Here is a 26,256-nt window from a genome sequence, read left to right as displayed (position 1 = left end):
GCAGCAGCTGTAGATCCATTGCAAGCCTCAGAGAGCAGGTTTGGCAGTACAGTGGTCCATGGTGGGGCCCCCAGGATGAATTGAATTGGCTCCCCAATACCATGTTTGGAATGGGGGGACAATTCCATTATCTTAGACATGTTACATGGCCATATTAGGAGTTGACATTGTGAAGGTACATATAGGTATTGACCTATATGTAGTACACCCGTGTAATGGCATCCCTGCACTCACAAAGACCGGGGAATTGGCCCTGAACTATGTGGGGGCACCTTTGCTAGTGCGTGCAAGGGTGCCCTCACAGTAACTTTGCACCTAACCATCAGCAAGTGAAGGTTAGACATATAGGTGAATTATAAGTTACTTAATTGCAGTGAAAATGGCTTTGAAATAGTGTGTGCACTATTTCACCCAGGCTGCAATGGCATTCCTGTGTAAGGGTTTGTCTGAGCTCCCTATGGGTGGCAAAAGAAATGCTGCAGCCCATATGGATCTCCTGGAACCCCAATGCCCTGGGTACCTAGGTACCATATACTAGGCACTTATAAGGGGGGTCCAGAGTGCCAATTGGAATTAGTAAGTGAAGTCACTAAACTATAGTGACTAATTTGGAAGCCGAGAGAGCATAAGCACTGAATTTCTGGCTAGCAGAAACTCAGTGACACAGTTAAGCACTACTGACAACACACACATTAGGCCACAAACTGAGCACTGGGGTCCAGGCCAGCAAGATCCCAGTGAGACAGGCAAAACATACTGACAAACAGGTAGAAACTGGGGGTAACATGCCAAGAAAGATGGTAGTTTCCTACAGATTTGTTGCACCAATATCTTTTGGAGTCAGATCTTACCTCTCCCCAAGAAATGGGAAAGAAGGCAGACAAATGGGTCAGAACAAAGGTGAGTAGAAAAGCATACACGGGGTGACAAGGACAGCAAAAGAAGGATGGTAAGTCACATGACAAGGGTGGGGACAAAGATAAAAAAAATCTTCAGAGTCTTCATCAGGCCCACGAAAATCCTCTGGATATGGTGGGTCCAAATCCTCTTCTAATCATCAGAAAAAGCCTTGGGGTTATTTTATACAAACAAAGCCATTAGGAAAGTGATCCCACTTGTCCAAAAGAAACACCATACCTCCACCACCATAACCCCCAATGCTCCCACTAGTGCCCCTAGTAATAGCGGTAGTGGTGGGGAAACAATCCTACAAATAGCCAAACAATGGGTGTAGCTGGGCTCAGTTTTGGTAATGTAGTGGGGATTGGTCTAGTTAGGGACCACTGAGGCTGTTTTAGTCTCTGATGGTGGCATTGACCTTGCCACCTTAGTTTCTTGTTCCCTTAATATAGATAAGTACAAGCAACTACCCCTAATAAATGGTGTTGAGGTTGAGGCCTACAGGGACACAGGTGCCAGTGTCACTATGGTGATGGAGAAACTGGGTGCCCCTAAGCAACACCTACTTGGCCATCAGTACCAAGTTACTGACACCCATAACAATGCTGTTAGCTACCCCATGGCTGTTGTGAATCTCAGCTGTGGGGGGGTTACTGGTCCTAAAAAGGTTGTTGTATCCACTGACTTACCTGAAATGGGTCTATTGGGCAATGATTTGGAAACTTCAACTTGGGCTGAAGTGGAGTTGGAGGCCCATGCAGCCATGTTGTACATTTCAGGGCATATCTTTGCTCTTACCAGGCATCAGGCCAAGAAGCAAAGAGGACAGGGAAACTTGGATCCTGGAACAATGGACCAAGTGCTCCCAAAAACCAGGGGTATTCCTCCCTCTCCAGAAGATTCCCCTTTTGATGAAGAGGAGTCAACTACTTGTGCAGAATGTACACCACAGGAGCTTCAAGCTGGCACAGCTCAGATCTTTGGTCGGGGCTACCAGGGAGGAACTGAGTGTGGCACAGCAGACAGGTCCCACACTAGAGGGTCTAAGACAGCAAGGTGTCAAACATAAAAATGAGGATATCAGTGACTCACACAGAGTTTACTGGGAGAACAGTCTCCTTTATACTGAGGCAAGGGATGCTAAACCTGGTGCTACCAGCAGACTGGTCATTCCCTTGTAGTATAGGGAACTCCTCCTGACTCTGGCACATGAAATTTCCTTTGGCTGGACATCTGGGGCAAAGCAAAACCAGGGACAGACTTGTCCCTCACTTTCACTGTCCTCATATGTCAGAGGACACAAAAGAGTTTTGGCGCTCTTGTGTGACTTGCCAAGTCAGTGGTAAGATTGGTGGCACCCAAAAGGCCCCCTTAATCCCACTGCCAGTTGTTGGGATAGCCTTTGAAGGGGTAGGGGTTGACATTGTTATCCCCTTTGACCCTCCAAATGCTTCTGGTAACAGGTTCATCTTGTTGGTAGTGGACCATGCCACAAGATACCCAGAAGTCATCCCCTTAAGGCTCTCCTGGGAATATTTTATTTTACAGGGTGGTCTTTCCTAAAGAGGTAGTACCAGACAGGTGTAGTAACTTCATGTCTACATACTTGAAAGATATGTGGAAGGAGTATTGTGTAACCTACAAATTCACCACATCCTATCAACCACAAACAAATGGACTGGTTGAGAGAATTAACAAAACTCTCAAAAGCATCATCATGGGACTCTCTGAAAAACTCAGAAGGAGATGGGATGTCCTCCTGCTATGCCTCCTTTTTGCCTACAGGGAGGTACCCCAGCAAGGAGTGGGCTACAGCCACTTAAGGACCACTACCGCACCTGCAGTGGCAAAGGCCCTCCTTGGAATATTTTACAGGGTGGGCTTTCCTAAAGAGGTAGTACCAGACAGGTGTAGTAACTTCATGTCTGCATACTTGGAAAGCAATGTGGAAGGAGTGTTGTGTAACCTACAAATTCACCACATCCTATCAACCACAAACAAATGGACTAGTTGAGAGATTTAACAAAACTCTCAAAAGCATCATCATGGGACTCTCTGAAAAACTCAGAAGGAGATGGGATGTCCTCCTACTATGCCTCCTTTTTGCCTACAGGGAGGTACCCCAGCAAGGAGTGGGCTACAGCCCCTTTGAACTCCTCTTTGGTCGCCCTGTCAGGGGTCCCCTTGCTCTTGTGAAAGAGGGGTTGGAGCAAACATTGAATTCCCCTAAATAAGACCTTGTGGACAATGTACTTGGCCTAAGATCAGGAATAGCTGAGTATATGAAAAAGGCCACTAAAAACCCTCAGGCCATCCAAGAGCTTCAAAAGCAATGGCCATGACCAGATGGCTGTCCTGACTGAGTACCATCCAGGACAGAAGGTGTGGGTTTTGGAGCCTGTGGCACCAAGAGCACTCCGGACAAATGGAGTGGACCCCATCCTATTGTGGAGAAAAAGGGTGAGGTCACCTATTTGGTTTAGGGTACTTCATGTCATCCGCTTTAAGCCTTACTATGATAAGGCAGATTTAATCCTACTCATTGCCATAGATGATGGGCAGGAAGAAGAGACTGACCCTCTCCCAGGACCTCTTCTCCAACACTTCAGCTGATGACTTAATGGAAGGAGTTGTGCTTGCAGACTGCTTCACAGCAGAGCAGAGGGAGGGCTGTAAGAACTTACTAGGCCAATTGACTGACCTCTTTTCACTCACACCTAGCACTACTACCTGGTGTGAACATACCATTGATACTGGAGACAATTTACCTGTCAAAAGTAAGATTTATAGCCAGCCTGACCATGTCAGAGACTGTATTAAGTCTGAGGTGCCAGGAATGTTGGACCTAGGTGTTATTGAGCACTCAGAAAGCCCCTGGGCCAGCCCAGTGGTGTTTGTCCCCAAACCTCATAGTAAAGAAGAGAAGAGAGAAGTGCAGTTTTGTGTGGACTATAGAGGGCTCAATACTGTAACTAAAACAGATGCTCATCCTATACCAAGGGAAGATGAGCTCATAGATACACTGGCCTATGGATATTGGCAGATCAAGTTATCAGAAGATTGGATTGTAAGCAAAAAACTGCATTTTCAACCATTGGAGAGCATTATCAATTTACAGCTATGCCCTTTGGTTTGAAAAATGCACCTGCCACTTTCCAGAGGCTGGTGATCACAGTCCTCCAAGGTCTGGAAGCGTTCAGTGCATCTTACTTGGATAATTTTGCTGTATTTAACTCCACCTGGCATAACCACCTGGTCCACCTGTGTAAAGTTATGGAGGCCCTGCAAAAGGCAGGCCTCACTATCAAGGCTTCAAAATGCCAGATATGGCAGGGGAAAGTGGTTTATCCGGGACACCTGGTAGGAGAGAACAGATTGAACCACTACAGGGGAAGATCCAGACTATTTTTCACTGGGCTCCCCCTGCTCCTCAAACCTAGGTTAGAGCCTTTCTTGTTCCCACTGGGTATTACAGGAGGTTGATTAAGAACTATGGCTCAATTGTTGCTCCTCTTAAAGACCTCACTTCTAAAAGAAATGCCTAAAAAGTTATTGTGGACAGACATCTGTCAAAGACCTTTTGAGGAGCTTAAGCAGGCTATGTGTACTGCACCTGTCCTAAAAAGCCCAAATTACTCTAACAAATTCTGTGATCAGACAGATGCACCTGAACTGGGGGTTGGGGCAGTGCTATCACAACTGAACTCAGAGGGCCTGGATCAACCTGTTGCTTTTATCAGTAGGAGGTTGACTCGTAGAGAAAATCGTGGTCATCCATAGAGAGGGAGGCCTTTGATACGGTATGGGCCCTGAAGAAGTTGAGCCCATACTTATTTGGGTCTCACTTCATTTTTCAGACAGACCACAACCCTCTCTTTTGGTTTGTAGGAGGATGGCCTGGCTTATAGTGGGTACCTGATGGTACTTACACCTAGTGCCAGGTCCAGTTATCCCTTATTAGTAGATTAGTAGTGTTCTAGTAGCTTAGGCTTATAGAGGTAGCTACAGCACAGCAGAGCAACTTAGGCTGAACTAGGAGACATGCAAAGCTCCTACTATACCACTTATATCATATAGCACTATATCATAAGAATCACAATATTCAGAGTTACTAAAAATAAAGGTACTTTATTTTAGTAACAATGTGCCAAAAATATCTCAGAGGATATACTCCCTTAGGAGGTAAGTAAAATACACAAAATATACTCACAAACCAAAATCAGGTAAGTAAACAGTTAGAAAAGTAGTGCAAACACTGTAGAACACAATTGAATGCAATAGGCCTAGGCGCAACACTAACCATATAATATAAAAGTGGAATGCGAACCACAAATGGACCCCAGGCCTAGTGTACTGTGTAGGGGGTCACCGTGAGTGTAAGAAAACACTAAGGGTGTCCCAGATACCCCACCCCAAGACCCTGAAAAGTAGGAGTAAAGTGAACCTTCTTCCACAGAAACACACTAAAGTTGTGATAGGAGATTCTGCAAAGGCAACAACTGACTGCAAAGCACTGAAGACAGATTCCTGGACCTGAGGACCCGTAAATGAAGGGGACCAAGTCCAAGAGTCACGCAAGTGTCCGGGGGGCAGGAGCCCAATAGATCGCGGATGAAGGTGCAAAATGGCTGCCTCTGGACGGAAGAAGCTGAAGATTCTGCAACAACAGAAGATGCCCGAAACTTCTCGTTTGCGCAGAATATGTCCCACAGAGTGCTGGAGAATGCAGAGTTGTTTCCACACAGAAAGACCGCAAGCAAGCCTTGCTAGCTGCAAAGGTCGTGGTTGAAGAAAATGGGTGCTGCCAGGGCCCGGGAAGAACCAGGAGGTCGCCCCTTGGAGGAGGATACAGAGGGGGTGCTCAGCAGCACAGAGAGCCCACACAGAAGCAGGCATCACCCACAGGAGCACTTCAACAGGTGTTCAAGAAATCTGTGCACGGTGGTCATCTCAACACTACAAAAGAGGGTCCCACGAAGTCGGTGGTCAACTCAGCGAGTTGAGCAATGTAGGACGGAGTGCTGGGGACCTGGGCTATGCTGTGCATGAAGGATTCCTTGCAAAAGTGCACAGAAGCCCTATCAGCTGCAGTTCACACAGTACAGAGGATTACTGTCTGGCGTCGGGAGGCAAGAACTTACCTCCACCAAATTTGGACAGAAGGACCACTGGACTGTCAGGGTCACTTGGATCCAGCTCCTGTGTTCCAGGGACAAAGCTCATTGAGATGAGAGGGGACCCAGAGGACCAGTGAAACAGACGTTTGGTGCCTGCATTAGCAGGGGGAAGATTCCGTCGGCCCACTGGAGAATTCTTCTTGGCTTCCAGTGCAGGGTGAATGCAGACATCCCTCAGAGCATGTACTACCCGGAAACAGTCAAGAAAGCCAGCAGGATTAGGAGCTACAATGTTGCTGGTAGTCGTCTTGCAACTTTGTTGTGGTTTTGCAGGCGTCCTGGAGCAGTCAGCGGTCGATCCTTGGCAGAAGTCGAAGAGAGAGATGCAGAGGAACTCTGGTGAGCTCTTGCATTCGTTATCTGACGAGAAACCCACAGGAGATACCCTAAATAGCCCTCATAGGAGGATTGGCCACCTAACCAGGTAAGCACCTATCGGGGGGTCTCTAATGTCGCCTGCTGGCACTGGCCACCACAGGCCTCCACAGTGCCCTCACACCTCTGCATTCAAGATGGCAGAGGTCTGGGACCCACTGGAGGAGCTCTGGGCACCACCCCTCGGGTGGTGATGGACAGGGGACTGGCCACTCCCCTTTCCTTTGTCCAGTTTTGCACCAGAGCAGGGGCTGGGGGATCCCTCAACCGGTGTAGACTGGCTTATGCAAGGAGGGCACCATCTGTGCCCTTCAAAGCATTTCCAGAGGCCAGGAGAAGCTATTCCTCTCAGGCCCTTCACACCTATTTCCAAAGGGAGAGGATGTAACAACCTCTCTCAGAGGAAATGCTTTGTTCTGCCTTCCTGGGACTGGGCTGCCCAGGCCCCAGTGGGGCAGAAACCTGTCTGAAGGTTGGCAGCATCGGTAGCTGCAGAGAAAACCCCGGAAATGGTATTGAGGCTCAGGCCTACAGGGACACAGGTGCCAGTATCACTTTGGTGACTTACAACCTAGTGACTCCTGCACAACACATCATTGGACAACAGCACAAGATTAGTGATGTCCATAACTCCACTAAGTTCCTTCCCTTAGCTATAATTCAGTTTAGTTGGAGTGGAGTGACTGGCCATAAGCAGGTGGTAGTATCACCTAGCTTACCTGTAAACTGTCTCTTAGGTAATGACCTAGAGGCCTCAGGTTGGGCTGAGGTAGAGTTTAATACCCATGCAGCCATGCGGGGTATCCCCGAGGAATTGCTTCTTCTCATTTCTGCTGAAATGAAAAAGCAAAGGAGAGAAAAAGACCTGAAAACTCAGGATCCTTCTCCAACAACAGGTGAAAAGGGTCATCAAAGTATTCCCTACCCACCCTGCCATTCAGGATACAATTACTGTGGTGGGAGAAACCTCTCCTGGGGTGGCACCTGTACCAAGGGAACCATCAGCTAGCACAGCTGTACTCCCTGACGTAGAAGTACCTCTCTATGGGATAACTAATATTGGTAAGCACAAGTGCACCATTTTAGTTTACATGGAGCATCCCTCCAACCCACCCAGAGAAACTTTAGTGCAGCAACCCTGCACTGCCTCACAACACTTAGGACAGCAGCCCTGCCCTAGTGTGGAACTCATAGGACAGCATCCCTGCCCTGCTCCAACTCAAGAGAAACAGCATCCCTGTTCTCTATTACAGCCATATAGACAAAGTTTCTGCCCAGCTATGGCTTTATTGAGACAGCATCCCTGTCTGACATTCTCATCACTTTATATAGGCCCAGTGGACAATTCCCACTTCTCTCAACTTAAACATACTAATAGGAACTCTGAGAAAATAACTTCACATTGTTGGCTAGCTAAAAAACTTCAAACAGGGTGGTTTACATCCCCACAGGGAAGTAACCATATAGTAGATGATAAAGGGAGTAACCTATCTATTGCAGAGCTACTCTCCAGTTATCACCACTTAGACAATAAAGACTCAACTGGCCAAGGTTAGCCTTATTGTCCTTGGTTTGGGGGGGTTGTGTATGAAGGTAGCCTCTTTCTAGCCTTGTTACTCCCACTTTTGACCTGTTTGTGAGTACATGTCAGGGTGTTTTTACTATCTCACTGGGATCATGCCAGCCAGGGCCAGTGCTCATAATGAAAGCCCTATGTTGTCAGTGTGTTTGATATGTGTCACTGGGATCCTGCTAGCCAGGACCCCAGTGCTCATAAGTTTGAGCCCTGTGTGTGTTCCCTATGTGGTGTCTAACTGTATCACTGAGGCTCTACTAGCCAGAACCTCAGTGTTTATGCTCTCTCTGCTTTTAAAATTGTCACTGCAGGCTATTGACTAACTTTACCAATTCTCATTGGCACACTGGTACACCCTTATAATTCCCTTGTATATGGTACCTAGGTACCCAGGGTATTGGAGATTCATATGGGCTGCAGCATTTCTTTTGCCACCCATAGGGAGCTCAGACAATTCTTACACAGGACTGCCATGGCAGCCTGATTGAAATAACGTCCACGTTATTTCACAGCCATTTTCCACTGCACATAAGTAACTCATAAGTCACCTATATTTCTAACTTGGTGAAGGTTAGGTGCCAAGTTACTTAGTGTGTGGGCACCCTGACACTAGCCAAGGTGCCCTCACATTGTTCAGGGCAAATTCCCCGAACTTTGTGAGTGCGGGGACACCATTACACACGTGCATTACATATAGGTCACTACCTATATGTAGCGTCACAATGGTAACTCCGAACATGGCCATGTAACATGTCTAGGTTCATAGAATTGTCACCCAAATACCATTCTAGTATTTGGGGGACAATTCCATGCATCCCCGGGTATCCACAACAGAGCCTGGGTACTGCCAAACTTGCTTTCTGGGGTCTCCACTGCAGCTACTGCTGCTGCCAACCCCTCAGACAGGATTCTGCCCCCCTGGGGCCTGGGCAGCCTGGTCCCAGGAAGGCAGAACAAAGGATTTCCCCTGAGAGAGGGTGTTACACCCTCTCCCTTTGGAAATAGGTGTGAAGGGCTGGGGAGGAGTAGCCTCGCCCAGCCTCTGGAAATGCTTTGATGGGCACAGATGGTGCCCTCTCTGCATAAGCCAGTCTACACCGGTTCAGGGATCCCCCAGCCCTGCTCTGGCACGTAACTGGACGAAGGAAAGGGGAGTGACCACTCCCCTGACCAGCAACTCCCAGGGGAGGTGCCCAGAGCTCCTCCTGTGTGTCCGAGACCTCCGTCATCTTGGATGCAGAGGTGTGAAGGCACAATGGACAGCTCTGAGTGGCCAGTGCCAGCAGGTGACGTCAGAGACCCCCCCTGATAGGTGCTTACCTTTCTCAGTAGCCAATCCTCCTCTGAGGGCTATTTAGGGTCTCTCCTGTGGGCTATTCCTCAGATAACAAATGCAGGAGCTCACCAGAGTTCCTCTGCACTTCCCTCTTTGACTTCTGCCAAGGATCGACTGCTGACTGCTCCAGGATGCCTGCATAACCGCAACAAAGTAGCAAGAAGGCTACCAGCAACATTCTAGTGCCTCATGCTACCGGCTTTCTCGACTGTTCCCTGGTGGTGCATGCTCTGAGGGCTGTCTGCCTTCACCCTGCACTGGAAGCCAAGAAGAAATCTCCCATGGGTCGACAGTATATTCCCTCTGCCAAAGCAGGCACCAAACGTCTGCATCTTCGGTCCTTTGGGTCCCCTCTCATCTTGATGAGCGTGGTCCCTGGAACACAGGAGCTGGGTCCAAGTGTCCCCGACAGTCCAGTGGTCCTTCTGTCCAAATTTGGTGGAGGTAAGTCCTTGCCTCCCCATACCAGATAGTAGTCCTGTGTACTGCATGAACTGCAGCTGCTCGGGCTTCTGTGCACTTCCTTTGTGCACATCCTAGCCCAGGTCCCCAGCACCCCGTCCTGCATTGCTCAACTCGCTGAGTTGCACTCCGACATCGTGGGACCTGCTGTCCTCAGAGCTTCTAAGTGCCTGTTCCAGTACTTCTGCAGGTGCTGCCTGCTTCTGCGTGGGCTTTCTGAGTTGCTGATCGCCCCCTCAGTCTCCTCCTCCAGGGGGCGACCACCTGGTCCTTCCTGGGCCTCAGCAGCACCCAAGATCCTCAACTGTGACTCTTGCAGCTAGCAAGGCTTGTTTGCGTTCTTTCTGCATGAAAACAACTCTGCATCCTCCAGTGCGCCATGGGACATCTTCTGACCAAAGGAGAAGTTCCTGGCACCTTCCATTGTTGCAGAATCTTTGGCTTCTTCCACCCAGAGGCAGCCCTTTTGCACCTTCATCCGGGGTTTAGTGGACTCCTGCCCCCCTGCACACTTGGACTTGGACCCCTTCCTTTACAGGTCCTCAGGTCCAGGAATCCATCTTCAGTGTTTTGCTGGCTGTTGTTGTCCTTGCAGAATCCCCTATATCGACTTTACTGTCTTTCTGGGATAGTAGGGTAACTTTACTCCTACTTTTCAGGGTCTTTGGTCGGGTATCTCGGACACCCTTAGTGTTTTCTGACACTCCCAGCGACCCTCAACAACCTACACTAGGCCTGGGGTTCATTTGTGGTTCGCATTCCACTTTTGGAGTATGTGGTTTGTGTTGCCCCTAGGCCTATTTCTACCTATTGCATTCTATTGTGATTCTACATTGTTTGCACTACTTTTCTAACTGTTACTTACCTGATTTTGGTTTGTGTGCATATAATTTGTGTATATTACTTCCCTCCTAAGGGAGTGTATCTTCTGAGATACTTTTGGCATATTGTCACTAAAATAAAGTACCTTTATTTTTAGTAACTCTGAGTATTGTGTTTTCTTATGATATAGTGCTAAGTGGTGTAAGTGGTATAGTAGGAGCTTTGTATGCCTCCTAGTTCAGCCTAAGCTGCTCTGCTATAGCTACCTCTATCAGCCTATGCTGCTAGAACGCTTCTAATCTACTAATAAGGGATAACTGGACCTGGCACAAGGTGTAAGTACCACAAGGTACCCACTATAAGCCAGGCCATCCTCCTACAGCAGATTACACTCTGGACAACACGTTAGAGAACATTGGCTGTGACATCCCTGATGCCATGGCCACTGTTGTTTGAAAGGACCCACTGGTCAGGAAACGGAGTACTGACAGGACCTGCACTAGAGGGGGGATTCCTCTTGGATGGTGGATAGCTGACATCAGGGGGCATATTTATACTCCGTTTGCGCCGAAATTGCGTTGTTTTTTTTGACGCAATTTCGACGCAAATCTAACTCCATATTTATACTTTGGCGTTAGACGCGTCTAGCGCCAAAGTTCATGGAGTTAGCGTCATTTTTTTGCGTGAGCACCTTCCTTGCGTTAATGAGATGCAAGGTAGGCGTTCCCGTCTTAAAAAATGACTGCGATGCATATGCGTCGTATTTATACTCCCGGGCAAAAATGACGCCCGGGAGTGGGCGGGTCTAAAAAACCTGCATTTGCGCCGGATTTTAGCGCCTGGGTCAGGGCAGGCGTTAAGGGACCTGTGGGCTCAGAATGAGCCCAGAGGTGCCCTCCCAAGCCCCCAGGGACACCCCCTGCCACCCTTGCCCACCCCAGGAGGACACCCAAGGATGGAGGGACCCACCCCAGGGACATTAAGGTAAGTCCAGGTAAGTATTTTTTTTGATTTTTTTTTGTGGCATAGGGGGGCCTGATTTGTGCCCCCCTACATGCCACTATGCCCAATGACCATGCCCAGGGGACAGAAGACAGGAGTCATTTCAATGGGGGATGGGCGTCGTAAAAAAATGGTGCAAATCGGGTTGTGGCGAATTTTTTGCCTCAGCCTGACTTGCACCATTTCTGGACGCCCATACGCCATTTTCCCCCTACGCCGGCGCTGTCTGGTGTACGTCGTTTTTTTTAACGCACACCAGACAGCGCCGGCGGCTAACGCCGGCTAACGTCATTCAATAAATACGGCGCCCGCATGGCACTTCAGAATGGCGTTAGCCGGCGCTAATTTTTTTGATGCAAAACTGCGTTGGCGCAGTTTTGCGTCAAAAAGTATAAATATGGGCCCAGGTCTGGCTCCAACTGGGTACGCAGTTCATGGATTGTGACACGGTCAAGTCTGTAGGTGATGATGATGTGTCTGTCTTCCACTGTCGACAGGTCCACCAGGGGTCTGTATACCGCAGGATGCTGCCATCTCATGATCTGTCCCAGTGGACGTGGCCTATGGAGGAGAAGGGTGAGCAGAGGGTCATACACCACATGGGTTTCACAAGGGTGTTTTAGAACAAATGTGATGTAATCTGTGTTTAGCCCTGTATGTCCGTATTCCTGCACAAAACTGCTGTGATACAGAACGGGGGGAGGCGAACTCTCTGGGTTCTTCCGGTGAGGAACGAGATGATCCACTCTAGAGCCTTCTCTTGAATTCCGATGTTGCTGATGCGCTGCACTAGGGTGCGGTGGCAGACCGTGTCGAACGCTGCGGAGAGGTCCAGGAGGATGAGGGCCGCTGTTTCCCCATTGTCGAGCAGGGCTCGGATGTCGTCAGTGGCTGCGATGAGGGCGGTCTCGGTGCAGTGGTTGGCTCGGAAGCCGGACTGTGAGTGGTCGAGGGATCCATTAGTCTCGAGGAAGGCGGCCAGCTGTCTGTTGACGGTCTTCTCGATGACTTTGGCAGGAAACGGGAGGAGGGAGATGGGGCGGTAGTTCTTGAGGTCGGTGGGGTCTGCTGATGGTTTCTTCAGGAGGGCGCTGAGTTCGGCATGCTTCCAGCTCTCCGGGTAGGTGGCGGTGTTGAAGGAGCAATTGATGATGTCCCGGAGATGGGGTGCGATGACGGAGTCGGCCTTGTTGAAGACGTGGTGGGGGCTTGGGTCGGTTGGTGATCCGGAATGGATAGTGTTCATCGTATGGATGGTGTCTTCGGTGCTGACCGGGGTCCAGGCGCGGAGGGTGGTGTTGGGGGGCGTCTGTTTGGTGGTTGGGTGCGTGGTCTGTGCGCCGAAGCTGTTGTGTATGTCGGCGATCTTGTGGTGAAAGAACGAGGCGAGTGAGTCGCAGAGGTCTTGTGAGGGAGTGATGTCGTTGTTTCCGGCGCTGGGGTTGGAGAGCTCTTTGACGATGCTGAAGAGTTCCTTGCTGTTGTGTGCGATGTTGTCTAGTCGTTCTTTGAATGCTGTCTTCTTGGTGGTGTGGATCAGCTGGTGGTGTTTACGGGACGCGTACTTGAGGGCGGTCATGTTGTCTGTAGTCGGGTTTTTTCGCCAGGCTCTCTCGAGGGTGCGGCAGTTCTTCTTGGAGTTCTTGAGGTCGTTGTTGAACCAGGAGGCTTTCTTGCTGTTGGGCCTGATGGGATGGGTTTTCAGAGGTGCGAGGTTGTCAGCGCAGTTGGTGATCCACTGTGTAAGGTTGTTGGCTGCTTGGTTGGGGTCCGCTGAGCTGGCAGGAGGGTTCTGGCTCAGTGATGTGGAGAGCTGGTCGGTGGTGATCTTGTTCCAGCTCCTGCGGGGAGCCTGTTGTGGGTGGTGGTGAGTCGTGGTTTTTCTGAAGCTGAAGTGGACGCAGCTGTGGTCTGTCCAGTGGAGTCCGGTGGAGTGGCTGAAGGAGATGTACTTGCTGGAGGAGAAGACTGGGTCAAGCGTGTGTCCGGCGTAGTGGGTGGGGGTGTTCACCAGTTGCTTGAGTCCGAGGTTGGCGAGGTTGTCCAGCAGGGTGGTGGTGTTGTTGTCGTTGTTGTTCTCCAGGTGGAAGTTGAGGTCCCCTAGGAGGATGTAGTCGGCGGAGGAGAGGGCGTGAGGGCTGATGAAGTCTGCGATGTCTTCGCTGAATTGTGTGTGGGGTCCTGGGGGTCTATAGATGAGGGTGCCTCTGAGTGTGGTCTTGGGGTCGGTGTGAATCTGGAAGTGGAGATGTTCGGCAGCTGTGAGGGTGTCGTCGGAGTTGGTCGTGATGCGGATGGTGTTCTTGTGGACAATGGCGATGCCTCCTCCTGTCTGGTTGATGCGGTCCCTCCGGGTGATCTTGTATCCGTCCGGGATGGCGATGGCGATGTCGGGCGCTGAGGAGGCGTTCATCCAGGTTTCTGTGAGGAAGGCGACGTCTGGAGATGTGGTGTCGAGCAGGTTCCAGAGTTCCACGGCGTGTCTGTGGATGGAGCGGGTGTTAAGCGGATTGTGGCGGATTAAGAGATGTGGGTCGTAATACCTGTAGCGGATTTCTGCCGCGGCCACGGTATCTTGACGGCTGTCAGCACGGCGGTAAGCGGGATTTACCTCCAGGTTTGTAATGAGGACCTATATGTGCTCCTGTGGAGTACATGTTTTGGATGCCCTGAGGTAGTAGGGAACAGTGAACCATTCAGCACCAAGTTTGAACTATACAAATGTCATTATTACTTTTTGACAATCATAGGACGTGCAGTTGAATATACCACTACTACCTTTGGGGTACTCTGCTATATATAAAACTACCTCAAGTATCTGAGTACAATTTATTTAGTCTGTGGATGCTTGGGTAAGGTTAAAAACAAGGGGGTTGTCACTTTAATTACTTCTATCTTTGTCTCTTGACTAATATTTACACAATGTTGTATGAGTAAGGTGCCGTAGGATTTTTCCAGGCTCCTGGAAACAATCACCTGCTAAGTAGTGTTAATGGAGATTCCAACTGCCCATCTAGCAGGAGCAGGGAGAATTGGAATGCAGAAAGAATTAAACCAGAAAATATATGAGTTATTGCGTGAGTTGTAAACAGTACAGTTCAGAAATTTAAGGAGGCAACCACACTCTGTGTTAGTACAGGCTGCAGACTGTGTAATTTCAGCAAAAACAGGTGGATGGACTCATTCTTATTCTCCACAAGGATGCAGTTACAGCCCCAGAATCTCCAAGTTCAACTTTCATTTGTACTGCTTTGAGCATATACTGTTGAAACAAGTCTTTGACCTCATTTAATTGAACTATTTAAGCTGTTCTTGTTCATTCTTCCCATTATGAAAATTACACTTCCAACGGTGTGCATTGTACACAATACAAAGTTAAAGTACCTTAAGCAACTGTCACATGGCAGCTAGGAACACATTTCCCCACAGCTTTAAAAAAACAAGACCCACCATTATACTTGAAAAAAATCAGTGGTTTGCGTTCCATGTGCTGGCTTCCAAATGCACTGGCTTACTATAACAGAACAACCTCCCCACTCCACAACATACATATCCCATATTCTAGGTAGAAAATATTCATTCAGCAAATTTTGCTTTTGTCTAAAGAACAGAGGGGCAAGAAGGTTTTTAAATGCCCACCTTTAACGCTTAGCAATCAAACCTTAATGAGCTGCAAACATATTTCCATTCATGCGCACCCATGACAGTGGGCGGGACTTAACTGCTAGAAAGAGGCAAGTGAGTAGTTGTAAATTAGATAGACAGGGAGGTGAGGCATTAAACAAATGTTACTTGAAACTGCAAATTTATTGGAGGGTACAAAGTAGATCATTTGTGAAAGGAAAGAATAAATTAATAATTAACAATAGGTGTAAAAAAAGGATTGAAAGAAAAAAAGCAGTTTTCTTTATAAGCACTGAAAAAACACTGAAAAAGTTACCATTTTATATAGAGCAAAAAAGAGAAAACTGATTATCACTGATTGTCACAATTTAGGAAAGCATTAGGAAACATTGAAATAGCCACACAAGCGTTTGTAACAAATAGATGCTGAAAACAGGAAAGCCTAACTGTCTAGCATAAGGTTTCCAACCGCTATTGCCAGGCGCTATCTACTCAGGGACGTCCTGTTGTATGCTGCTACTTCCTACGGTAACCCAGAAGTGCTGATACATACTTGTCTCTCATTGGTTAGTACAAAGATGTGTTTACTTCTTTCTATGGCTTAGTTTCCCCCTGAATTGCCAACCCAACACTCAAAACCCTGTCTATCAGATATGCCAGTGACATTGATGTGAAGGTGTAGGAAAGTACCATCCTTCTTGGCATGTTACCCCCAATTTCTGCCTGTTTGTCAGTGTGTTTTGCCTGTCTCACTGGGAGTCTGCCAGCCATGACCCCAGTGCTCAAAGTTTGTGTCCTATATGTGTTGTCAGTATGCTTGACTGTGTCACTGAAGTTCTCCTAACCAGAACTCCAGTGCTTATGCTCTCTCTACTTACCAAATTTATCACTACACTTTAGAGACTCCATATTCCAAATCTGATTGGCATACTGGACCAACACTTATAAGACCCTATACAGTAGGTAATGGCACATGTGTAAATCAATAACATCAATTTGTAATAGAGTGTTACAAATACAACATCAGCAATATGCTCACAAAGCTTATCCTTTACATTGTTCAGTAGATGTTTAATTCACAATAATACAAAATCCGCAGTCCAATCAATATATCCGATCCAAACAAAATAGATTCCTTTTTCCAATGTCAGTCTTTGATCAACAAAGAGATCAGCCAATTAGGTCACAGGTTCAATGTCAGTGTTTGATCAGCAAAGTAATCATCCAAATAGGTCACAGGTCAACACGTGTTTCATCCTGGGTGTACCCCATGATTTCCTCAGGACCTCCTAGAATAGTATTACCCATCATTAACAAAATCAATAATTAATGTCAGTAATATATACAAATACACGTGGGTGAAGGTGTCACATCCCCTTATCCAACAGTAGGAACCATGCAAGTGGTCGATCTCAACCAGTCCGTGATATCCCCTTAACTTAATAGAAGATACTGTATTGGAACCTATACCGTGATGAAAATTCACACTGTGCGCTAATGGTAAGAATACCCAGTGTCCCTTATGTGATGCATGCTCAAACATTAAATAATATACCCTAGGGGTGCCCCAAGTTTAAATGAAATTTCTGTAATTCCTATTATTCCCAAAGTGTTCAGACCCAAACGATATATAAATATTAGGTGTCTTAAATTCACACCATGTAATATTGCTCATACCTTGTAACCTTCATTTTTCAAGTGTCAAGTTCCTTATCTATATGCTAGGACCATATAAATAAAGATATTGATTAATCTCCTGTAATCAACAGTCTCCCACAGCTCTCTATTCTATTGTTTCCATCATCACTCACCAACCTTCCAAATCAGTCCGTACGGGCTGTTGAAATTATTAGCCCAAACCCACGTACGATCTCGTCTCCTATAATGTTATAAAAAGTTCAATTAAGCCACTATCTGCTCCCCATAATTCGAACGAACTGGTTTCCTACAGTTCCAAAGATCTCTTACCCGTATCTAATTCCTGCGCAGCGAGTACGCCGATGCTCCGTGTACGAAACCTAATCTCGTTCAAATGAGTCATTTAAAAGCCTGCGGTCCCGCGATAGCGATAGAAGACGGACTCGTGCACTGTCCTTGTGTGGGTTAAAGAACACAGAGGACAGACTATTCGTGCTCAGTACTATAACCATAAAAAACAGACTGCGAGATGAACTTGATATATGTTACGGCATATCGAACCAATCCAATCATTAAGTCTCCTATTTCAATTATTACCCATGGGTATATTAGCTTACAGATCGCGTATGTCTCCCAAACAGTACTGTGAATCCTCCTTTCCTAATTTAACTATGTATTCTCTCGTATATGAGTATCTGGTTCCATTTTACTGGAACATAATTCCGGATGCTTAAAATTAATTTCAATGTCCTATTGCCATTGTGCCTATGTCAAAATAATTGCTATGAATATATTGTCTCCATTAAACCACCTATATTAAAAGTGTAGATGAGACAGTTATATTATAGATCAAATTATACCAAAAGTCCCCAATTCCATGTGTTCTAATGGATAGCATGCAAGACCATAGTGCATATTCCTTATCGTAACTGTTTCTAAAGGATATATCCTGTATGCTGGAAGATAACATCGAGCCGGCAAGGTTATAACCCCAAAAAATATAATAAAATTGAAGATCACTGAAAGTTCTCCACCATTGCTTTCCATCACTAGTCATACATTATGATGCTATCTCCAAATTTTCAGACCTCTATTTACTAGTCTCCTAGGATATATTCCATCTCATTGTCCCTATTTAATCCTTGTTCAACTGCTCCCAACCTCATAATCCATATAGATTCCCTTCTACGTAGTGCCAGTTCCATATTACCTCCCCTGAGATTCTTGTCACAATGTTCAAATCCAAAAAATGTAAATTCTTTATGAATTCCTTGTGCACCACATATCCTCATATGTGAAGCTATGGGGTACCGCTCGTCTCCTTGCCTAATTGCTCTCCAGTGCTCGGTAATTCTTACCTTAAGAGGGCGTATCGTGCTCCCCACATAGATTTTCTCACATTTACACACAAGCATATACACTACATAATTAGTGTTACAATCTATATGTGATTTGATATCCACTTTAAGACCACTTCTATCTGAAAAGTCTTTTTTGGCTTGCCAGGCCCATTTACATCAAGTTCATCCCGCAGTCTGTTTTTTATGGTTATAGTACTGAGCACGAATAGTCTGTCCTCTGTGTTCTCTAACCCACACAAGGACAGTGCACGAGTCCGTCTTCTATCGCTATCGCGGGACCGCAGGCTTTTAAATGACTAATTTTAACGAGATTAGGTTTCGTACACGGAGCGTCGGCGTACTCGCTGCGCAGGAATTAGATACAGGTAAGAGATCTTTGGAACTGTAGGAAACCAGTTCATTCCAATTATGGGGAGCAGATAGTGGCTTAATTGAACGTTTTATGATATTATAGGAGACGAGGTCGTGCGTAGATTTGGGCTAATAATTTCAACAGCCCGTACGGACTGATTTGGAAGATTGGTGAGTGATGATGGAAACAATAGAATAGAGAGCTGTGGGAGACTGTTGATTACAGGATATTAATCAATATCTTTATTCATATGGTCCAGGCATATATATAAGGAACTTGACACTTGAAAAATGAAGGTTACAAGGTATGAACAATATTACATGGTGTGAATTTAAGACACCTAGGGGGTCATTACAACCCTGGCGGACGGTGTTAAAGGTGCGGCAATACCGCAAACAGGCCGGCGGACCAAAAAAGGGAATTATGACCCTGGTGGAAACCGCCAACAAAGACAGCCACTTTAACACACCGCCCGCCACGGCGGTACAGATAAGCAGCGCGGCGGTCACCACCAACAGACAGGTGGAAGACAATGTACCGCCCATAGTATCGCAACCCGCCAATCCGCCACCTTTTCCGGGGCGGATTCACCGTGGATAAAAACACAGCGGAAACAGTTACTGCAATGGGAAAACGCTCACCTCAACACATTCCACAAGGAACGAGGACTCCATGGAGCCCGAATTACACATTCTTCCAGCCCTTGTATTCCTACTCATCTACGAAGACCAACAGTGGCGCGGCCGAAGACAACGGTGAGTACAGCACCTACGACATGGGGGAGGGTGGAGGCAAAAGTTAGGGGGACACCCACGAAACACTCCCACCCCTACCCCCACCCTCACATATTACAACATACACACCAATGCATCCAAAAAAATCACAGTAACAACCCACAATCCCACAGGAAGAATGCAAAGACAAAGCAAAATCTGTTCAAAGATTGTAATGTATCAATATACATGTCTGTCAAAAATATATAGATATATAAGAAAATCAGCCAGAAATATATACATTACGAGAAGTAGTGCAGATATGCACATAGCAATGTCCGTGCACCACTAGTCCAAAAAAGCATGGGGGAGGCCCACAAAAGATACCTGTCCTCAATCGGAGAGAACACTGCCGGGGCATCAGATAGAAATACTACAGGCACCTCAGGGGGAAGGGAAGGGGGGGTACCTCAGCCGGATGGCTGCAAAGCCAGATCCACGACGGGGCTCCATGCCCATTGATGTATCCTGGCGAGTGCAAAGCCACAGTCTCTCAAGTCTCTACACTGGGTGGGTTGCCCACTGTACCATCCTGGGGAGTGCAAAGGCACAGTCTCTCAAGTCTCTACAGTGGGTGGCTTACCCACTGTCATATCCTGGGGAGTGCAAAGCCACAGTCTCTCAAGTAGATAACATCCGCCAGTGGCTCTGGAGGGGGACTGGTGGCCAGACTGGATCAGTCTCCCGTGAAAGTTCCTGTCTCGTCACTGTCCCAGATGCACATGGGATAAGGACGCGTGATGTGGCGGTCTTTACATTCTTACTCAGTGCATGCCCTGTTCAGCGGTGCTGTGCCATGGTGGTGCCTGCCCTGGTCAGCGGTGCTTTGGCATGGCGGTCTCTGGACTGTTCAGCGGTGCTTTGCCATGGCGGTCTCTGGACTGTTCAGCGGTGCTTTGCCATTGCAGTTCAGGACTGTTCAGCGGTGCTTTGCCATGGCGGTTCAGGACTGTTCTGCGGTGCTTTGCCATGGCGGTTCAGGACTGTTCATCAGTGCTTTGCCATGGTGGTCTCTGGACTGTTCAGCGGTGCTTTGCCATGGCGGTTCAGGACTGTTCAGCGGTGCTTTGCCATGGCATTTCAGGACTGTTCTGCAGTGCTTTGCCATGGCGGTTCAGGACTGTTCAGTGGTGCTTTGCCATGGCGGTTCAGGACTGTTCTGCGGTGCTTTGCCATGGCGGTCTCTGGAAGGGCATTGGTGTGTGGCATGACGATCCCTAGACTGGGCATTGGTGTGTGGCATGACGTTCCATGGACTGGGCATTGGTGTGTGGCATGACGATACCCAGACTGGTCATTGGTGTGTGGCATGACGTTCCCTCATAGCGCACCGGGGCTGTGGCAGCCGGGTCCCTCCTGGGTACTGACTCCGGCGGTTGTCTCCTGACCAGTGACGATACTTGGTCCCTCCTGGGCAATGAATCCGGGGGTGGTCTCCTGACCAGAGACGATACTTGGGCCCTCCTGGGCACTGACTCCGGCGGTGGTCTCCTGACCAGTGACGATAGTTGGGCCCTCCTGGGCAATGACTTGGGCGGTGGTCTCCTGACCAGTGACGATACTTGGGCCCTCCTGGGTACTGACTCCAGCGGTGGTCTCCTGACCAGTGACGATACTTGGGCCCTCCTGGGCACTGACTCCGGCGGTGGTCTCCTGACCAGTGACGATACTTGGGCCCTCCTGGGCAATGGCTCCGGCGATGGTCTCTTGACCAGTGACAATACTTGGGCCCTCCTGGGCACTGACTCCGGCGGTGGCGGTGGTCTCCTGACCAGTGACAATACTTGGGCCCTCCTGGGCAATAACTTGGGCTGTGGTCTCCTGACCAGTGACGATACTTGGGCCCTCCTGGGCAATGACTTGGGCGGTGATATCCTGACCAGTGACGATACTTGGGCCCTCCTGGGCACTGACTCCGGCGGTGGTCTCCTGACCAGTGACGACGGTGCTGGCGGTGGCGTCTCGACCACCGAGAATGATGCCACCCTTCTCCGCCGTGAGACTCACAACAGGGTGGGCAGACTTCGTCTGGCCCTTCCCCACCTTTGGTGGAGTCACATCTGACTCTCCAATCCCCTTGGGACCCCTGTGAGTTGTTTTCCCACCAGGAGTCTTCACACAGTCCCGTCGTCCTCTTTCCAATTTCAGAGCCTTTACAGGGGGTGGGCTGCCAGTGCCTTGGCTCCGGGTCATACTGCCTGCCCTGGTTGCCGGTGCACTCCACATACCTTGAACAGGCACCACTGGTATTGGAGGCTTTTTGGCTGAGGTGCTATGACGGGACTGATGAATTGGAGGGGGAGGGGGTGGGGGCAAAAAGGTCAACTTTACACAGGGACAGTTTCTGACGAACACTGGGATGGGTAGTTTGAGGGGGTCTGGGAGTGGAGGAAGAGGAGGTGGTTGTAGGAGGTGTCACTTAAGGTGTTTTGGGTGCAGGTACTGGAGGCTGTCGTGAGGTGGTTGGATGTTGGGTGTGTGGGTGCCCGCGTTTGTGTACTTTGGGAGGGGGCGTCACAGACACACTGGGAGAGGACACAGGGGACGTGTAAATGTGAGTGGAGGTGGTGAGTGCAGGTGGGCGGCTTGTGGTGCTGGGTGTCCTGGTGCGATTCCTGGTGCCTGTAGATGTGGTGCATGCAGGTGTGCCTGGGAGGGAGGAGGGAGAAGAGGAGGAGGGGGACACAGTGGAGGCAGTGGATGTTGCTGTTTTTGTATATGGGTGAGGCTTGCGTGAGTGCCTGTGGGTTGTGTGGTGCCTATGTTTGCTTGAGCTACTTGTGTGTGCTGACTTGTGTGCATGCTGGTCTGTAGGTGTGCTTGGGATGGGCTGGGGTACAGGGGATTGGGTCTGGGGGGAGGAGGTTGGAGGGGGGAGGCTAGATACAGGGACAATGGCTGCCATCAGTGCTGAGGCCAGAGATTGCAGGGTTTGCTGAAGGACAGCCTGACCAGAATGAATGCCCTCCAGGAATGCATTACCGTGTTGCAACTCTCGTTCTACACCCTGGATGGCATTCACAATGGTAGACTGCCCAATAGTGAGTGACCTGAGGAGGTCAATGGCCTCCTCATTGAGGGCAGAAGGGGTGACTGGGGCAGGGCCTGAGGTGCTTGGGACGAAGGTGATGCCCACCCTCCTGGGTGAGCGGGCACGGGGCGAACGCTGAGGAGGATGGTCCAGATGACGGTGTTGCGGCGCTGTGGAGCCTGTGGAGCCTGGGGACAGTGATGAGGAGGAAGCTGAGGAAGAAGACAACGACAACAGGGAGTCAGTCATACAGCAATATTTCCAGTGACACACAGGTGAGAACATTTTCAGATTTTACATTACATTCACTGTCACACGTCTTCCTCTATCCTGTGTGTAATTACTTGGGATTATTTGGTAATTGAGTTGTTTCTTTCCATTACAGTTTCACAGGTGTGGTTACCAACGTGTGTCATCTACTTGCATCCTTCAAGGACTTTTGATGTGTGACATTGGTATGTTGCTTTTGCATCTCACAACGCATTTTCACACTGTCATTGATATTACATTTTAACAAATCATAGACTGACTCCAGATTGTTTTGTGTTTCAAGGGTGTTTATTGCAGTGCTCAGAATTTGGAGGGGGTTGTGACATGGTGATGGGTGACGGCGGAGGAATGTCCATGGCAGAGTCCAGTCTATTAGTCTCACAGGTGCACTGCCCATCTGGGCATAGGAAGAGGAGCTTGGGCAGTTCCAGTATGGACAGGGTAACAAAGTGGGGCAGTGGGAGGACAATCAGAGTGGTCTCATTTCCTGGCGGGGTCTTACAATCTTGCTCTGTCCTGTTCCTGGATCTCAGGGACCGCTTGCGGGGTGGTTGTCTGTCTGCAGGGGGTGGGGTGCTGGTGTGGTGGTCCTGTGGCGGGGCGTCCTGTCCACTAGCGCCGGCGGAGGTGGTGGGCAGTTCATCGTCCTGGCTAGTGTCAGGGACCCCTTGGAGTGCCACGGTGTCCCTCAGGGTCTGCTGTATGTCCTTCAGCACCCCTACGATGGTGCCCAGGGCGGAGCTGATGGTCCTGAGCTCCTCCCTGAACCCCAAATTCTTGTCCTCCTGCAGGCGCTGGGTCTCCTGAAACCTGACTAGGACCGTGGCCATCGTCTCCTGGGAGTGGTGGTATGCTCCCATGATGGAGGTGAGGGCCTCGTGGAGAGAGGGGTCCCTTGGCCTGTCTGCCCCCTGTCGCACAGCAGCCCTCCCAGTTCCCCTGTGTTCCTGTGCCTCCGTCCCCTGGACCGTGTGCCCACTACGACTGCCCCCAGGTCCCTGTTGTTGTTGGGGTGGTGCGTTAGCCTGGGTTCCCTGTAGTGGTGGACACACCGCTGATTGACCTGTCCTGGGTAGGGAGGTTTGGACCCGCTGGGTGGGTGCTGTGCTGGTGTTACCAGAGGGTGGAAGGTCAGTGTTGGGCTGTGCCTGTGCGAGGGGAACCGACTGTCCTGAGGCCCACGATGGTCCGGGCTGGTCATCAGGCTCCAGTAGGGCCAGAGCTGCTATTGTCACTGTGGGCCTCTCCTGGGGGTGGAGTGGTGTTGTCTGGACGCTCTGGTTTGGTGACAGTCCTTTGTGTTCCTGCAGGGGCATAAGAGCATGATTATTGCATGTGTGTGTGTGTCATGGTGTGCAATGGGTGGGTGACTGTGTACCCCAGTGATAGCATTCCTGTGTGGGGGCTTGTGTGATGATGGTTAGGGGGTTGTTCTGGGTATGTGCAGTGGGCATGCTTAGGTGATAGGTGTCCATGCTTCGTTGTGTCATCCAGGGCTTGGTGTTGGGATGTGTAGTTTTTGTTATTAGTACATTAGTGAGGATTTGGGGTGATAGGGGAGGGTGTGAGGGTGGGGGTGTGTGATAGCATGCAGGTAGGGTGGGGGATATGTTAGTTAAGATTTGACTTACCAGTGTCCCATCCTCCACCGACTCCTCCGAGGCCCTCTGGATGCATGATGGTCAAGACTTGCTCCTCCCATGTTGTTAGTTGTGGGGGAGGAGGTGGGGGTCCGCTGCCAGTCCGCTGAACCGCGATGTGCCTAGAGACCGTTGAACGCACCTTCCCCCGTAGGTCATTCCACCTCTTCCTGATGTCCTCCCTATTTCTTGGGTGCTGTCCCACAGCGTTGACCCTGTCCACTCTTCTTCACCATAGCTCCATCTTCCTGGCTATTGATGTGGGCTGTACCTGTGAGCCAAATAGCTGTGGCTCTACCCGGACAATTTCCTCCACCATGACCCTGAGCTCCTCCTCTGAAAAGCGGGGGTGTCTTTGGCGTGCCATGGGGTGGTGTGTGTGATGTGTGGGGCGGTGTGAGTGTTGATGTGTGTGGTGATGTGTCGTGGTGTGTGGTGTTTTGTGCGTGGATGTTGTGTTGGTGATGGTGTTGTGTGCCTCTGCGTGGTGGGATTGTCTGATCTGTGCTGTTTCTCTGGCCTTCGTGATAGATTTTTTGTCGTAGGAGTTTGTGTGTGATGTGGGTGTGTGTTTTATATTGCGTTGGGTGTGTGGGAGTGTTGTTTGTTTGTGTGTGAGGTGTGTGTATTTCGAATTGTCCAATGTGGCGCTGTTTTGGAGATGTGTGTGTATTTTGAGCGCGGCGGTGTGTACCGCCAATGGAATACCGCGGTTGAAAGACCGCCGCGTGGATTCGTGGGTCGTAATAGCATGGGCGTGTTTCTGTTGGCGTGGAGGTGGAGGTTTTGTTATAGCCAATTTATCACTGACCTTTGGTGTGGTGGACTTGTGTGGGTGTCTGAATTTCGGCGGTTTCCGAGATGTGTGTCATAATAGCTGTGGTGGAATTCTGCCGCAGCCGCGGTGTATTGGCAGTCTTCTGCACGGCGGTAAGCGCCTTTTATCGCCAATGTTGTAATGACTCCCCTAATATTTATATATCGTTTGGGTCTGAACACTTTGGGAATAATAGGAATTACAGAAATTTCATTTAAACTTGGGGCACCCCTAGGGTATATTATTTAATGTTTGAGCATGCATCACATAAGGGACACTGGGTATTCTTACCATTAGCGCACAGTGTGAATTTTCATCACGGTATAGGTTCCAATACAGTATCTTCTATTAAGTTAAGGGGATATCACGGACTGGTTGTGATCGGCCACTTGCATGGTTCCTACTGTTGGATAAGGGGATGTGACACCTTCACCCACGTGTATTTGTATATATTACTGACATTAATTATTGATTTGTTAATGATGGGTAATACTATTCTAGGAGGTCCTGAGGAAATCATGGGGTACACCCCGGATGAAACACGTGTTGACCTGTGACCTATTTGGATGATTACTTTGCTGATCAAAGACTGACATTGAACCTGTGACCTAATTGGTTGATCTGTTTGTTGATCAAAGACTGACATTGGAAAAACGAATCTATTTTGTTTGGATCGGATATATTGATTGGACTGCGGATTTTGTATTATTGTGAATTAAACATCTACTGAACAATGTAAAGGATAAGCTTTGTGAACATATTGCTGATGTTGTATTTGCAACACTCTATTACAAATTGATGTTATTGATTTACACGTGTGCCATTACCTACTGTATATGTTTAGATAACAATCTTGTTATCAAGTAAGGTGTTGGGGGGGTGCGACCTGTGTTCTGAGCACCGTGTTGAATAATTTTTGGTACATGCTAATAGATGGGGAATTAGGAGCGCCAATTCACTCATAATTTCACCCTCTTATGTTTAATACTTATAAGACCCTAGTATATGGTACCTTGGAACCCAAGGTGTAGTGTTTCCAGGAGATCCTTGTGGGCTGCAGCAATTCTTTTGCCACCCATAAAGAGCTCATACAAACCTTT

Source organism: Pleurodeles waltl, chromosome 9 (assembly GCF_031143425.1).
Source record: "Pleurodeles waltl isolate 20211129_DDA chromosome 9, aPleWal1.hap1.20221129, whole genome shotgun sequence".
NCBI classification, from domain to species: Eukaryota; Metazoa; Chordata; class Amphibia; order Caudata; family Salamandridae; genus Pleurodeles; species Pleurodeles waltl.
Note: the sequence above shows the minus strand (reverse complement) of the source record.